Source organism: Nicotiana tomentosiformis, chromosome 8 (genome assembly GCF_000390325.3).
Source record: "Nicotiana tomentosiformis chromosome 8, ASM39032v3, whole genome shotgun sequence".
Taxonomy (NCBI): Eukaryota; Viridiplantae; Streptophyta; class Magnoliopsida; order Solanales; family Solanaceae; genus Nicotiana; species Nicotiana tomentosiformis.
Genome location: NC_090819.1, coordinates 102,303,508 through 102,321,353, shown reverse-complemented (window position 1 = coordinate 102,321,353; position 17,846 = coordinate 102,303,508). Strand labels below are relative to the sequence as shown.

At 36.4% G+C, this 17,846-nt stretch overlaps 1 pseudogene; it reads right to left on the bottom strand.

The window, feature by feature from the left end:
* Nucleotides 1-13,782: 13,782 nt before the first annotated feature.
* LOC117276338 (large ribosomal subunit protein eL33y-like) lies at nt 13,783-14,319 on the bottom strand (annotated as a pseudogene).
* Nucleotides 14,320-17,846: the final 3,527 nt, after the last annotated feature.

Genomic DNA, 17,846 nt, shown 5'->3' with positions numbered 1-17,846 from the left:
AAAAGCGGCGAGGGCCATTGGTGCGGAGAAATTGGCGTAGAAGCGAACGCGCATGAGCGCTGCTTGGGCCGCAGATGCGGAGCTTGGCCACGAGGGAAACTCGCACCTGCGAGGCTTATTTCCAAAGGTGCGGCTAGCCCTCCGCAGGTGCCAAAAAGGCTGTTGGGCAGAATGTTGAAAAGGGGCGAGGCTCAGTCATTTTTAGTCCATATTTCCTCCATTTTTGGGCGATTTTGGAGCTTTTTGAGAGGGCATTTCAACTAGCAACTTGAAAGTAAGTTAATTCTACACGCTTTGAGTTAAATACATAGATTATGGGTAGATTATAACCTATAAATCGTGAAAATCAAGGGTTTAGATGAAAAACCTAAGTTTTGATAAAAATGAGATTTTAACCACGAAAATGGTTATGGAATTGGATGGAAATTGTATATTTGAGTTCTTGAGATTATGAGTAACGTTTTCCTCTAAAAATTTCCGGAATACGAGAACGTGGGCCCGGGGGTGAATTTTAGGGATTTACCATTTTGGATAGGGTAATTTATTTAATAGTCTAATTTTAAATTTCGAACATGTATTAATTATTTTATATAACATTTGGATAGTTTCGGATTTTTTGGCACCGAATTGGAATTTTTACGCGATGTTGTGATCGGGAAGTGGGCTTTGAGACAAGGTAAGTTTCTTATCTAACCTTGTAAGAGAAAATTTATCACATAGGTAATTTAAATTAATAATTATTGCTAATTGTGGGGGCTACGTATGTACGAGGTGACGAGAGTCCGTGTGTAGCTACTAATATTGCTAAAGTCCGGGTAGTTTAGGACTCAAATCATTAATTACTTGTGATAATTATATCTTTAAATAATTAAAGCAATAGAATTATATTGCAAATTGTTAGAGGAAATGGTAAAAGATTGAAATCTCACATACTTGAAATTTTGTTCAGAATATTTAACTGTTGTAGAAATTTGAACATCCTCCTGCGTTAATCTCAAAAATGTATATATATATATATATATATATATATATATATATATATATTCTCATTCCGGAGGTTCATAAGAAAATGTTCTCTTTTCTTGTGGAGCAGGCCAAACGCCTCGGCAGTATAGATGCATCTATGGATCGTGTCGCATGTCCCTCGATAGTGTACACGATACTCTGGATCGGGCCGTACGACCACGACAGAAATCATGCCTAATAATAATAATTACACGATACCTTGATATTTTATTGCAGCTTGTGAAGCTAATTCATAAATTGGAAATTATTGGTATTGGAAGAATTAATTATCTTTGCTTGTTAAGAAAATTATTGTTATTCCTATAAATCATGTCGATTAAATATATTCTATTATAATATTATTGACCCTTAGTGAGTGTCAAAGTCGACCTCTCGTCACTACTTCTTCGAGATTAGGCTTGATACTTACTGCGTACACATTGTTTTCGTACTCATGCTACACTTACTGCATATTTTTGTATAGGTACATATATGTCTAGCGGCCTTGTGGGCGTAGAGGTGTGGTAAAAATGCTGGGATTTAGGTGAGCTGCATTCTATATTATGATCCGCAGCCAACAGAGTCTCCTTTAGAGTTATTTATATTTTTTCTGTCTAATTTGAATTCCGGACAGATGCTGTATTTTATTTTACTCCCTAGTAAATGATGCATGCACTTGTGACACCGGATTTTGGGAGTGGTTATGGGTTGTTTAGTAATTTAATTACTAAAATATTTATCACTTACTCTATGAGTTCTATCTTTAATATTTAATTGAAGAAAATTTCGATTAAAAAAAAAATACTAAAATGGGTAATTAAATTAATTAGTCAAGGTTGGCTGGCCTGGCATCGATGTTAAGCGCCATCACAACCTTTAATGGATTTTGGATCGTGACATTTACTTTCATTAACATTCTTCAACGTTGGTCGTTGCTTAATACTTTCGAATCATGTATTAGTTCGTCGTTTAGTTTGTCATTACGTTTTTGGTTTAATCGATCTGTTTTGTTAATCACCTCACTGTTAATATGTTTTTGCTTTGCGTTAGTTGTTGAGTTTCGATTTTCATGTTTGATTTCTCTCATTTCGTATTTATTAAAGGTTGTGAGTTTCATTAATGCATTCACTGATCAATGCATCATTTTGTTGATTTCAGACATTAGGTTATAAGTTCTCTTGGTTAGTTATTAGTTAAAATGTGTTTAGTCTAGTTACTACTTAGCATGATGTTTCTTTTGTTAATTAAATAGTAAGTTCTAGTTACTTCTTTGTTGTTTGGTTTCAAACGAGGTTTGGTACTGATTTAGTTAAAATCTGAAGTTTAGATGGGTTTGATCATGATTTAGGGTACTAGTAGCCTACTTTTTACTAGTAGGGTGACTGAAAATACATTTTTCTCCAAACTTCTGCCACATCAGGTATTCAGGCTGTCCATTCACCTTTTGGATAGATGTTGAACAATGTTTAGCACACAAAGTCATTTATTTTTTGACAGACTTTTGGTGAATCAAAATCTATCTAAAAAGTGGCTTTCTTTGCCTACTTAAGGGCTGTCATTTCCTCATTTTAGACACCTTCTATCACATATTTGTTGGACAATTGCTTACACACTAAAAAAATACAACTTTGAGAGCAAAAAAATCAGCAGTTGAAGCATCCTTTAATAAAGCTAAAATTGTGAGTTTTGTGAGTGAATCTTAGAGTGCAAACTTTTAAAAAAGTATAGCTTTCTTTAGAGTTGGTTCTGGGTTTCTTGTCTAAGATTTTCGAGCTGTTTAAATACGAATTTGCTGCTTGTTTTCTGCTGATTTTGCTGTTGTTTTCTGTTGTTTTCTGTTGCTTTTGTTGCTGAGCTTATATTCTTCATTGTTGTATTTATTTTTTGCGACCCATGTAAACCTTAAACTTTGTAATGCAGATTTTCATATCAAACAGTTGAAGATATGGACTTGTCTTGGCTCTTTGGATTTGTTTGATATACCTTATCGAATGGAAACATGTTCAGTTGCGTCATTCATCTTAAGCATGTTAAAATTTGTAGAATGTAGTTAAATCTCCAAGCTTCCTTTACATTTGTAGTTAAGATCATATTCTGCAAAATGTAGTTAAACCTCATCTTTGAGCATGTTTCTTTGGTTTGGGATCTTTTTCTGTGAGTTACTTCTAAGGTTCATGTATAATTATCTAGGAAAGACTTCTAGCTTCAAATTTGTTGATGCTTTAAATTATAATCAACATAATGTCATATTATAGTTCTTCTCTTTAGCATTAAAAGTATTACCATTTTGTAGTTTTTATAATTAGTTGTGGTTGTAACTATGAGAGTGGATTCAAATGGTTAAGGTGTTTATGTTGCTAATGGGTTCATAGTCTTAGTGCCATATTGGTGTAGAATAATAGATGAGTAGAAATATTAGTTAGCCCTTAAGAAATACTTAGTTGATTAAGAAGATAAAAGAGCAAAGATAATAATTAGCTTGTAAGTTTCTTTTATGAAAAATAATTTTAGTTTGGACATTAACGTGAGAAGCAATTTGGGCTTAGGAGACTACTTGTCATTGTGTTGTCTTAGTCATTGAGGCTCTTAAGCAACATGGACTAAATAAGCTAAAATCTGTATGCCCAACGCTAGTAGAAAGTAAGTTGGGCCTTTCTTTAAAGCCTATATGTCTTTTGTTAAAGGGATTTTTTCGTTCCTATATAATATTTGAAACTTATTTACCAAAATTGTTCTAATTTTGTATATTACGCGTCCTAAACAAGGATTACTTATAAATTATATATATTACACCTTAAAAGGCTCCCAATCCATTATTAGTGCCTTTAATCAAGGGATTTAGTTACGCCTTTTTCCTTTTTTTCTCTCCTCTATCCCCTCTTCTCTCCAGAATATTCATCGGCTAATGCATGTTGGTCTTTTTATCTCCTCAACCACTATTACCAATACCAATACAAATACTCCATGATTATCATCTTCTGTTTCGGTGCCTCCGCCGCCACGTAGCTTCATCTTTTGGAATTTCAATAGCGTGGAATTGCTGCTCTCTTTCCCTTTTATAGACTTCGATAATGTCGATGAAGCGGCAACCACAAGAGGATTTGTAATGATCCGGCCGGTCATTTTGAGTATTACAGCCCCGTTCTCCCATTTACTGATCAATTTAGACTTTACAGTTGTTATGTGACTTGCCAGGGTAATTGGTTCTGATCCGGTAAGGTTTCAGAATAAATTGAGACACTTAATCTCAAAGATGAAAGCTTAAGTTATAAAGGTTGACCGGATGATTGACTTATGTGTAAACGACCCCAAAATAGAGTTTTGATGATTTCAACAGCTCCGTATGGTGATTTTGGACTTAGGAACGCGTCCGAAAAATTATTTGGAAGTCCGTAGTTAAATTAGGCTTGAAATGGCTAAAAATAGAAATTTAAGTTGGAAGTTTGACCGGGGAGTTCACTTATTGATATCGGGGTCGGAATTCGATTTTGAAAATTGAAATAGGTCTGTTATGTCATTTATGACTTGTGTGCAAAATTTGAGGTCAATCGGACTTGATTTGCTAGGTTTCGACATCGAATGTAGAATGTCCGACGTCGTTTCTTCAAGAATAAGTAGTACCACATTAAGAAAATAAGTTTCAAATTCAGTTTTGATTGAAGCAGTAGATCCGTATTGAAATTTTAGAGCCATAGCAAAAAGAATCGTCGAATTCGGACATTGTATGAGAGAGTTATGCCCATTTTCGTGTCGGAAAATATTTCCCATCATCGTCAATGTCTAGTGTAGCATGGGGCGCTATCCCTAGCGCTGGGACTGCTGGAGGTACTGGAAAGGGCGCCACAGGCAGCGCCATGCCACTTGTGGCGCTACAGATGTAAAAACCCCATAAAACGGGGAGTTTTTCTATTTTTACTTATTTTTGAGTTTGGGGAGCTCGGTTTAGGCGATATTTGGGCGATTTTCACTCGAAAACATTGGGGTAAGTGTTCCTTATCCTATATTGATTATATTTTATAATTCCATACTCATTTACATCATGAATCTGTGAATTTATGGAAGAAAAACAAATCAGACTTTTATAAAATCTTCCAAAAATATAAAATGAAGATTTGAAGGTCAATCCGATGTCGGAATGTAGTAATTTTTATATGGTTGGACTCGTGGTTGAATGGGCGTTCATATTTTGTAACTTTTATCGGATTCCGAGACATGGGTCCCACTATTAATTTTTGAGTTAATTTCGGATTTTATTGTAAAACTTAGCATTTTCATATGGAATTGATTCATATACCTCATGTTGATTGTATCAAATTATTTTGACTAAGACTCTAGGCGTTCGGAGGCCGAATCGCGAGGAAAAGGCTTATTGGAATAAAGAATTGCTCGGATTGAAGTAAGTAACAGTTCTAAATTTGGTCCTGAGTGTATGAAACCCCGGATTCTGCGATATGTGATTGATTTTGAGGTGACGCACATGCTAGGTGACGGGCGTGTGGGCGTGCACCGTAGGAATTATGACTTGGTCAAATTTCATGGAACCGTGTAGTTGAATAATCTGTCGTTATTTGTACATTCCCCATATAGTAGGGAAATTAAACCACAAATCATATTTAGACCATGTGTTGGCACTGTAGGGACCCACAAAGGTCGCATGCATGTTGAATTACTTGCTAAATTGTTGTTTTGTACTCAGTCATAATTTTACTTGTTTATTTTATCTCAGTCTCTATTGTTCATTATTGATGCATCATATTATTTTTGTTTGGGCTGATTTTCATGATTATTGAGATCTCGAGATACTGGAGAGATTTATGACTGAGTGAGGCCGATGGCATGATTGTGAGATATTATACTATAGCACGTGAGTTATCCGTACAGTACGTGAGTTGTCCGTACGGATTCAGATATTATACTATAGTACGTGAGTTGTCCGTGCAGATCCAGATATTATACTATAGCACATGAGTTGTCCGTGCAGCACGTGAGTTGTCCGTGCAGATCCGGATATTGATACTATATCACGTGAGTTATCCGTGCGGATTATAGCGCTTGGGTTGAAGGAGCCCCTACGGAGTCTGTACACACACCCAGTGAGTGCAGGTACCTACTGAGTGCGAGTGCTGAGTATTGATTGAATGAAATAGCTGAGTGATTGTGGTCCTGAGAGGATGCATATGATTTCATTCTTATTGCACTACAGTTGTCATATATTACTGTGTTGGAAATTTCTAAAAGATATTATCTTCTTTTTTTTCAGTCGAACTTGATATGAAGTTACTGTTGAGTATTAAATGTTGAACATGAAAGCATGCCCTAAATCTTATGTTGGAAATTGCTATAATTGCACTCACATCTGAACCTCGTCATTATCTTCAGCTCTTTATTTAGTATTGTTACTTGCTGAGTTGGTTGTACTTATACTATACCCTGCACCTCGTGTGCATATCCAGGTACCTCCGGATACGGCAGTTGCTAGTTTTTTGGAGCTTTATCTTTGGAGACTATCGAGGTAGCTGCTTGGCATCTGCAGACCTTGACTCTCTTCTTTTCAGTTGTTTTATTATTCTACATTTTTCAAACAGTATTTTTTTATCAGTCAGACATTGTTATCATTTAGATGTTCATGTACTCAGTGACACCGGGTTTTGGGAATGTATCTTATGTCAGTAATTTGTGAGATTTTTCTATGGAAATTCAAATGTTACGATTTCAAACTTAAGAGAAAATGTGGCTTATTGAGGTTATTGGCTTGTCTAGTATTGAGATAGGCGCCATCACGACAGATAAGAATTTTCGATCATGACAAGATCCCAAACTTCGACAACAAGATATGCAACCAACTAAAATGGACGATAGTCCAGTACTCATGGTTCTGTTTATAGGACTTTATGTTAATGATACTTGCGTCGATATGAGTGACATGTTGGATTACTTTATGCTTGGCATTTTACAGAACACTTATACTACTAAATCACAACAATTATGTTTCCCAAGGAATCAATAATTATTCATCAACACAGTCTAAAAGAGAACTTCTACTGAATCTAAATTTTATTGCATATTTATATTCAAACTAAACACATAAAATCTCCATCTCTAAGAATAATATATGGTACATCAACATACAAATTTAAAATAAATTTCGAAAATTTTAATGCAAATTTGAATATCTACAACAACATACATAGTAAAAATAAATTTCATACATCTAATTATATATTATACAACTTATTTACAAATTATCTATAACTTTCATACATTATTTCTACCCAGTTAAATACAACTAAAATATCATACAACTTAAATACAAATTTTATACAAATTTTATACAATATATTTTTTGTATATTTTGCATCTAATTTATACATAGTAAAAAAATAAATTTCATACAATTAACTATATATTATACAACTTATCTACAACTTTCATACATTATTTCTACCAAGTTAAATACAACTACAATATCATACAACTTAATTATAATTTTTATACAATATGTCTTTTGTATATATTTTGAATTTGATTTGTATATATTTTGTCTGTGGTGTGTACTTTTTCCTCTCTAAAATTTCAATCAAAACTTACTCTCTTAATAGAATTTTGATACATATCAACAACTTTATGTAAAAAGATAGTATTGATAACTTAAATACAAATTTTATACAACGATTCATACATTATAAAACTATTTTCAACTTTCATAGAACATTCAAATAAAAAATAATATATAACTTCAACATAATATAATTTACATACAATTATAATATAACTTTATTATAATTTCGTAAATATATTGTATGTCATGTGTTCTTGTTCTTTGAGCTTCAATCTATAATTCAGCCAAAATCAAGTCTAATCTTCACCAAAACACCCTCAAAATTGATATATAAACTCCAAACAATATTCTCAATTGTTTGCAACAACACCCAATTCAAACAAATAATGATTTTTGAAAACACAAATTCGATTTCAAGGCTTCAAAGTTTTTTAATGGTTGTGAATGGTGGAGAGTCAAACACCTTCAAAATTTATTGATTGACAATTTCAGTTTGAACATCAATTGTGCAACATGACAGGAAATTGCTAAGTTAAAAAGATTGAAATCCATTGATGAATTTCATTAAAACTCTATACAACAAGAAAGCATAAAAAATAGAGAACATCAAATAAAGAAAAATTGGGGGAAAAACATATGAGAGTAGAGAGACGAAGAGAGAGAGAGAGAGAGAGAGAGAGAGAGAGAGAGAGAGAGAGAGAGAGCAAGTATAAAGGGATAAGGAAATAATTGATATTCTTTATTCAATTCTTAATATAAAGGGATACTCATTTAAAACTTATTTGTATATAATTGGTAAATTGTATATGACCATGTAATTAAATTGAAACTTGAGTAGGGGGTGATAAGGTTTCAAATAGTATATAGGAAGGTAAAAATCCCTTTGTAAAATAAGGGGCCCAATACCATGAATGTTTAGCTTGAGCTTACCTGGGTTTAATGTCTTGCATTAGTTAAACAATAATTATAATAATGTCATATTCTTTTTCGGTTGATTAGGTAATAATAATTTTAAAAAAAATAAGTTTAAGCACCTTTTAATTAATTTAATCGCTAGGCAACTAGTAGGCGTGCTTTGACTTTTTCATTCACGGACTCGCTTGCGTAGCGTGATATTTAACATTCAATAAATTAATTCATTTATTTCATACCATAACCAATAGCTTTAATTAGTTCCTATTTTAGTTAATCCCTTCCTATAAATCGCGAATTCGCTTACATAGCACGTTAGTGGACATTTAATAAATTTCAAAATTATTTTCCTCAAATGTAATAATTTTCCCAAAAGTAATAACGTGCTAATAATCTTTTATCATGACAACGGATTCACTTGCGTAACGCTGACAAAAGTAATAAATTTTGTCTCGATCATGCATTCTCTTCCGTTGTGTGGTCACAACATCTTATTATTCCAAACATCTTTTAATAATTCTAATAATCAAGAAATAAAAGCAGATAGGTAAAATATGGAAATCAAATAAAGCACAGTTTGTCCAAAATTAATTCAAACCAGGTTTAAACCAATAAAGTGACCGTGCTAGAACCACAGAATTTGGGGAGTGCCTTACACCTTTTCCCTGGTCAAAATAATTCCTTACCTGGACTTTATTTTCGTAGACCAATAATAATAGAGTCAAAACTTCCTTTGCTTAGGATTCAAATTCCAAGTGGCACCTCTGAACAATAAAAATAATCCCTACTAAAGTTTATCAGTTTAATTGAAAAAATCCTTTAAACCGCAACAATACCACAACATATATCTTTTGGGGTAAAAATGGGCATGACAGTTTTGGCGACTCTGCTGGAAAAATTCAAGAATTAAGTCATGTACATTTACTTTATTTGACTTTATTAAATTTGTATATACTGTGATTTATTTGGTCCTAATGTGCTACTTGTCCGCTTTTTACCGCTTTGATTGAACTGTACATATAAACTATCTTCTCACGCATCCTGTTTGAGTCTTCTTGAAATTAAAATTGGACATTTGCTTGAAATAGTCCGCTTTCTTTGAGATAGCCGAAGTGCTTTCCATCCGGTAAAAGATTTTTGTCACACATGTTTTAGGCAGGGAGCACCACCAGTTAAGCCTGAAAGTAATGCTACCGGTACGCTGACCCTCCTCGGCTCGAGTTGTCTGCTCGAGTAAGCTAGTCTAGATACTTTCTCCACTAGGATTTAAACCTAGAAGAACAAACCTCATTCCAGATATCCCTAGTAGGTTCGTTTTATTTGCATCATGTGTATTTGACTTAGCGAAACTCGGCACAGGGATCGGGTCCATATAAGATAGGTATCCTCTTTGAAACCATTATGTTCATGATTATGTGCTACCTGTTACATTATTTGGGAGTCTTGCATGATGACCGGCTTTAGGGTGGATCAGTTGAATGAACAAAGAGAAATAAAGAACATGCTCTCGATTTTTTGTACAAATGTCTGCCTTTTTATTTATTAAAAAAAAAGATATGGCCTAGTGGGAGATTAATTTAGTCGGTTTCATCGAACTACGCGGGTATGATTCTCACTACCTGATGAGATACGTAGGCAACCTCCATCATGTTTGGCTCACATTTTTTTAAAAAAGCATAAAAATTACGCATTTGCATGAAAAGTTTCGAAAAAAAGAGAAATAATATAACTATTTTTGGTTACCTTTTATCGTTTTGCCCTCGTAACGTATTGCCGAGACAACCTTAAAATCTTCCTCGGAAGTGCTAAAGGGTCATTTTTGCAAAAATAGTTATTTTTCATTTTTTTAACCATTTTACACTTATGCCAGACTATTTTTGTCGAGACAGCCTTAAACCTTCCACGAAAATGCTCAAAGACTGTTTTTTTAAAATGACAATTTCATCTATTTTTTTGTGCTTTTTACTGTTTTGCCTTTGTATCCGGTCGTTTTTGCCAAGACAACCTTAAAATCTTCCTCAGAAGTGCTAAAGGGTCGTTTTTGTAAAAATAGTTACTTTGTCCATTTTTTTGCTTTTTAACATTTTGCCCTTATGTCTAGCCATTTTTGCTGAGACAACCTTAAACCTTTTGCGAAAGTGCTGAAATGTTGTTTTTATAAAAATAACAATTTCATCTGTTTTTGTCTGCTTTTTATTGTTTTGCCTTTGTATCCGACTCTTTTTGCCGATACAGCCTTAAAATCTTCCTTGGAATTGCTGAAGGGATGTTTTTGTAAGAATAGCTACTTTGTCTATTTTTATTTATTCACTATTAAACATTTTGGCCCTTTTGTACTGCTAATTTGTCAAAGATAGCCTTAAACATTCTATGGATTACCAAAAGGCTGTTCTCGTAAAAATAGCCATCATTTTTAGTTTTGTCTGGTCGTATTTTTCGAGACAACCTATCGACCTCTCTCGGGAATAACAAAGGTTTGTTTTCATAAAAAGAGCCATTTTATTTTATTTTGTCTATCTTTCATCTTTTTTCCCTATGTTTGGCCGTTTTTGCCGAGACGGCCTTTTAAACCTCTATCGGGAGTATCAAAGGGTCATTTTCATAATAATGGCTATTTTTCCTACTTATATCATTTCAACTTTTGCGTCCAGTAATTTCAAAAGATTAATGAAAAATAGATTGAGTCCTAAATTGATATTTTTTAAAAAATCGGAAGTTGCATATAGTTTAGGTATGTCCTGACTCTTTTTTTTATTCTCAGGTTCACCATGAATTTTCAACAAAGAAGCAGTCAAAAAAGGGGTAAGGGACGAGATACCTCCTATGTTCTCGATCAGAGATAAGACCCCGAGTAGTCTCAGTAATTGGTGGGCTAGTTTCATCACATGGGAACATAATCAAGTTTTTAAGCACCTTAAGTTCCTCACAAACATCATGGGAGTTAAGGCCAATAGAGATTTAATCGAGTCCCTAGTGGATTTTTGGGATCCTGTGAATAATGTTTCAAGTTCAAAGATTGTGAAATCACACCTACACTAGAAGAATTAAGGGGGTTTACAGAATTGGGGAGAAACCTTCGTGGGAAAAAGCCTGCAGCTCCGAGAAAAATTGGCGTGAACAATTATTTTGAAGAAGTTATGCCTTCATCGAATTCCAATGGGCTGTTTGAACGAAGGGCGGGTTCCATTGGAATATTTATATGACAGATTTGGGGATGTGAAAAGGTTCGAGAGCTTTTCAGGCTTAGAATTCTTCAACCAATTGAGTTACGATGCATGGAGGGAGTTAAGAATCTTCATTTTGATGATATCATTTCTAGGAATCATGGTCTTTCCAGAGCGTGGTGGGTGAATTAGAATTCGATTGGTTGCGGTCATCTCGTGTCTTCAAAGTAGCGAGGATCACACTATTCTTCCGATGATTATGGGATATATTTTTCGAGCTTTGACCCGCTGCCAAGAGGGCGAAGACTACTTCGAGGGATGCAACATTCTGTTTTAGATGTGGTTCATAGAGAACCTTTATCTTCATCCAATAGTAGTAAATTTCAGTAATAATTGGCTGAATTACATTGGATGTCACCCAGTTAGGGTCGCGAGTTATAATCCTCCAAAGGGGGTAAAGTCCTGTCAGACATTTCTTAGTTCATTGACTGCTGATATAATCACTTGGAACTATTATTTGTTCCTTTCTTCTAGGGTCATGCATATGTTGACGTATCTCCCATTCTTTATACTCATGGGTTTCAGAGGTTTCCGACCCTACGCACCCCTACGTGTCATGCGCCAGCTAGGGAGAGATCAAAAGAGGCCCAGATTGAGGACATGTGCACGTTTGTGTGGGAATTAAAGGGAAAGGAACTTCCAATGGAGTCATATGCACAAAAGGTTCGGTAGTAGGTTTTCTTACTTGGACGAGATGGTAGCCGATCGTGAACGTGGAGAGGTGAGCCTCACGTATCTTGAGTAGTTTCATAATCAGGTGATCCCAGAGCAAAGGCTAGAAAGACCCATAAGGAATGCATTTGATTGGGAGGCTATGATTCAAAATAGAGTTGGGTTAGCTATGGAAGAGATGATATGGGATTATGAGTCAACCTTTGGAGCACTACAAGAAGAGCTCGGCATCATTAAAATGGACAAGGATCTACAGTATGATGCTTTTGAGAACGATAAAGCTCAGTGGGAACGAGAGAAGCAAGCCTAAAGGCATAGATGAGGCAGAAAAACAAAGTCACAACCGTTCAGCAACAAGAAGAGAGAGAAACCCAGTTCAACGTGATCCGTGATCAGAAGCACAAAGGTTTTTCTCCATTAATCCAAGGTCTAAGGAATCGGATAGGGGGAGGTAAGTCAAGTAAGGAGTGCCAGATCGCCGAGTTTGAAATAGAAAGACATCACTGCCAAAAGGTGATCGATTGGTTAGAGGGGGAGTCACTAGAAGCTCGGCGCCAGAGAGATATGGCCTTAGAGCACGAGCATGATGCGTTGGATCTAGCCAAAACCCGTGGTCAACGACATCAAGAGTTGTATTTGGCTTAGGAGCACATTAAGGGAAAGATCCTCGAGGTAGCCACATATACCTTCCGAGCATGCATGAATCACCAGGGAGTGATGGCTGAGCGGTTTGTAGAAGTATCATTGAATGTCAGCCGTCACATATCTACAGACTTAGGGAAGATATACCGCGATATTGGGGGTCAGCCGCAGGAATAAGTGCCTTGACTACAGTGATGCCGGTGGATTCTCTTGCAGAGATCACAGTCTTCTTTTAGTTTGCAATCCACTTTGATTGTTCTTTTGTTGTCTTTGAGTCTATAAAAATCTTTTGGTGTTTTGAGTCTTGTTGTTTTGACATCGGAAAAGGGTCAAATATATCCTTGAACTATTCGAAATAGTTTAAATATACCTTTCGTTTGAATATCTGGTCAGTTATATCCCTACCCTTATACTTTTGCACTAATTTGCCCCTAGTTTTGACGGAGAGACACATGACAACCTAAAAATCAAATAACCCACCCCAATTTTAAAACATCCGATTCACTTTACAAACCCTCCCCTTAACTTGAACCATACCCGACCCATTCCCCTCTAAATTCTCTTTATTTTTCTTTTCATTTTCTTTCCTTTTTTTCTTTACATCTTTCTCTCTCTTCTACAGTCCAAATCAATGTTAAAACCCAACTACTTTCAGTCACAAAATGATTAATCTCCCAAACTAGTTTCTTCCACCAGTTCAAATCTCAGGAGCTATAGTGATAGAGCTCGAAAATTTAAGACCCAAAATTTCTTTTCTCAGTTATCAAATCTAGCTGCTTTCAATTTTATCAGTACAGTAACCAAAGCTCAAGCAGACAATTCCATTTTCAAACCCAAATGAATTTTCAAGTTCAAGTGTAATTTCCATATTGCCAATCATGTCTTCAAATTTTGGATGCAAATCAACAGCCCAAGGGGTTCAATAATCAAGCAATTAAAATTTCTCTATGCGCCACATTTATGTTGCTTGCATACATAAAACCCCTAACTTGAGCTCCCAATCACCCATGGACATGAAAGACAAATTGGACTTGAAGTTGGCTCTAAAGACGCCACTGTTTCCATGAAGCCTACAAACTTTACCCCAAATGCATTATAAATGTTTGCCATTCGCTTCTCGAGGTGACATTTTACTTCTTTCTTAGTGTTCACTTCCCAGATCTTAATCAACGAAGTGTTTGGATACTGGTGTGATTTCGACCTTTTGTATCCAAGAAAAGTTCGCCTGGAGTATAGTCTGATCCGTTCTCCTTGGCATCCTTTCACCATCTTCGATTCAATTGTTTTGGGGCTGTGACGATTTTCGAAAATGCCTGCAAAGAAGAAACCAAATTAAGGGGAATGGGTCGGGTATGGGTCAAGTTAAGGGGTGGATTGTAAAGGGATCCGGGTATTTAAAATTGGGGTGGGTTATTTCTTTTTTAGGTTGCCACGTGCCCTTCCGTCTAAATTAGGGAAAAATCAGTGCAAAAGTATAACGATAGGGATATAACTGACCAGATACTCAAACGAAGGGTATATTTAAACTATTTCGAATAGTACATGGATATATTTGACCCTTTTCTGTTTTGCCTTTTATCTTAAAAAGTCTATTTGAGTCGAAAACAAATATAAAAAATAATGAATATATATATATATATATATATATATATATATATATATATATATATATATAAGTTATATTCGAACAACGTAATGATCTGATTCATGCGGCGACATGATACGCAGGCGACCCCCAAAATGTTCGATCAAAATATTTTTCAACGACTCTAAAATGAGGGATCAAAATGAGGCCAGTGAAAAAAAAAACGAAAAAAAGAGAGAAGAAAATACAAGCATCAATAAGAACCAACCTTATAAACTGGAATGAAACATGAAGCCTTCCAAAAGCATGTTAGAAATGGTGATAATGTTAGGAGCATTGCATATTACGTGTGATTCATATATGTAAAATGTTTAATCCTAACACTTTTGTTATCTCTTATATAGGAAGTTTAAGGTGGTTCGTTTGTGGTGAAACTGGCAACACGTCATTACTTCACTAGATTTAAGGGAAAAGTAGCAATGACTAACAATGATGAAATCGAGTTAGCTAGTGACGACCCCCAGGGTCAGTCAGTTGAGCAAGAGTCAGAGGAAGTAAGAAGATTGAAACAACAACTGTGTTATATGCATCAGGCCTGGGTCTCCAGTCAGCCTCCGCCTCAGGGTCCCTCAGAGGAAACTTCCACCATACCCCTTGGCTACTCAACCACCGCTCCATGTAACGAGCGATCACATTCTACCCCCAGGGTATGTGCCAAATTATAGCTTCCCTGTTGCCCCTGGTACCTCTAATATGCGACCCCCAGCTGTACCGGTTAGGAACACCTCTCTCGTCATGTCTGGCGGGCCGACATATACAATACCGCCACCACCTTTTGTGACGAGACCAAACAATGAGCTACCATCTAATGCTTACGATGAACAATACTACTCTCCAAACATGGCTTTCAGGGTCTCGGCTCCATACAATCAGACTCCTCATTACGAGTCACCTGTAAAAACTGAAAAGGCTGCCAAGACGGGTGAGCCAAATGATATGGCCAAAAAAATGAAAAGTCTCGAACAGAACATAAAGAACATACAAGGACTAGGTGGTCACAAAAGTGTTTCATTCAGTTATCTATGCATGTTCCCTCACATCCATTTTCCACCTGGGTTCAAGACCCCAAAATTTGAGAAATATTATGCACACGGCGACCTTATCGCCAATTTGAAAAGGTACTGCAACCAACTGAGGGGCGCAGGAGGAAAAAAAGAATTGCTGATGGCTTATTTTGGGAAGAGTTTGGTGGGAGTAGGCTCTGAATGGTTCATTGAACAAGATATCTCTCACTGTCATATTTGGGATGACATGGCCCAGGCCTTCGTCAAATAATTTCAGTACAACATCGATATTGCGCCAGAAAGCAATTCCCTGTCCAATATGAAGAAAACGTCGATTAAAAGCTTTAGAGACTATGCCATCAAGTGGAGGGAGCAAGCAGCTAGAGTTAAGCCACCCATGGATATCCACGAGTTGATCACTATTTTTCTGGAGGCTCAAGAGCCTGATTACTTTCATAACATGGTGTCCGTGATGGGCAAACCTTTTGCAGAAGCAATCAAAATAGGAGAGATAGTCAAAAATGGCCTCAAGACTGGCAGAATTGTAAGTCAAACTGCTCTCAAAGCCACCACCCAAGCAATCCAAAATGGGTTGGGAAGTTTGGCAAGTATAAAGAAGAGAGATGAAGGGTTCATGATGACTTCGGGATCCAGGGAAGTTCAAAGATTGGCATCGCACCCTTATGTGCAAGTTCAACAGTGGCAATCCAGCTACCCTCAACATTATTATCCCACGCCAATCCTTCAATACTCTGTGGGCCTACCATAGTATATAATGTTTAAGGCTCAATCATATGCTCGGCCTCCCAATCAACGGGTACGGGCATCAGCTCCAAGGATCCCGCGACCTTAATTACAAAATTTTCCGGCACCCTACAATGCTCATCCCAGGAAGGATTATGGTCGAGAGCAGAGGCCGGTGGAAACATTTACTCAATTGGCTAAATCATACTCTAGTATGTTCCATAGGTTGAAGCAGATGGGCGTGATTGGACCCATCGCTCCCCACCATATGCATCTTGATTCACTTGAATTTCAAGAAAATACTAGATGTGAATATCATTCAGGTGCCCCGGGAATAGTATTGATAATTGTTGAACTCTGAAAAGAACCATAGAAAGATTCATTTCTGAAAAGTTTATTGTGGTAACAAATGGCGAAGACCCTCCTAATGTCACAAATAACTCGTAACCAGCACATAACGATGTTTATTTCGTGGGAATGATTAGCTGAGATCAAGAATACAAGCCAGTTGGTCAAGCAGAAATGACAGTGGGAACGATTCAAGAAGGAACAAGACTGGAAGTAAGTCTAAGCTGATATGTGCCGTTGATTATGAAAGGAGCCTAGAGCTCAGAGAAGGCAAATTTATTTGTTCCAAAAATCTCGAGGTTGGAAGTCCGCTCTAGTGTTCCAACCTAAGGTTGTATGTCCTAGTAGGCCACCCCGTCATGAGGCAGAATCAAGGTGGTACAAAAGGTATAACAGAGCCGATCATAATCAAACCCGCCGTGCAACCCTGTGTGACAAACACAAAAACCATTCCTTGGAAATACAACAAAACTGTGGTAACCTACAAAAACAAGGAAATTATAGAAGAAGTGGGGGAAACTGGAGGTTTGATTTGATCGGGGAAGTGTTACTATCCAGAAGAGTCGAGGAAGGCCAAATGCCAATAAAGAAACCAGTCACTGAAGAAGAGGCAGAAGAGTTTTTGAAAAAGATGAAAGTTCAGGATTACTCAATCATTGATCAGTTGAGAAAGACTCCCGCTCAAATCTCTTTGCTATCTCTGCTCATACATTCTGAAAAGCATGCCCGTGCACTAATCAAGATCTTGAATGAGGCACATATCTCAGAGAAGGCTCAAGTGTAGATGCATGCCCTCTCACTACCTTGCAAAGCATGAAAATCAATGCAGACCGAATTCGACCTAGCAATGTTTGGATTAGGGCTTTTGATGGCTCATAGAGAGATACCATTGGGGAGATCCATCTCACCATGATAATTGGGCCGGTTGATTTTGAAATTGTCTTCCAAGTAGTGGTCATGGAAACTTCTTATAACTTTCTTCTTGGAAGTCCATGGATCCATATGTCTCGAGCTGTGCCATCCACCTTGTATTAGATGCTCAAGTTCAAACATGATAGGCAAACAATTATTGTTCACGGAAAGACGAATCA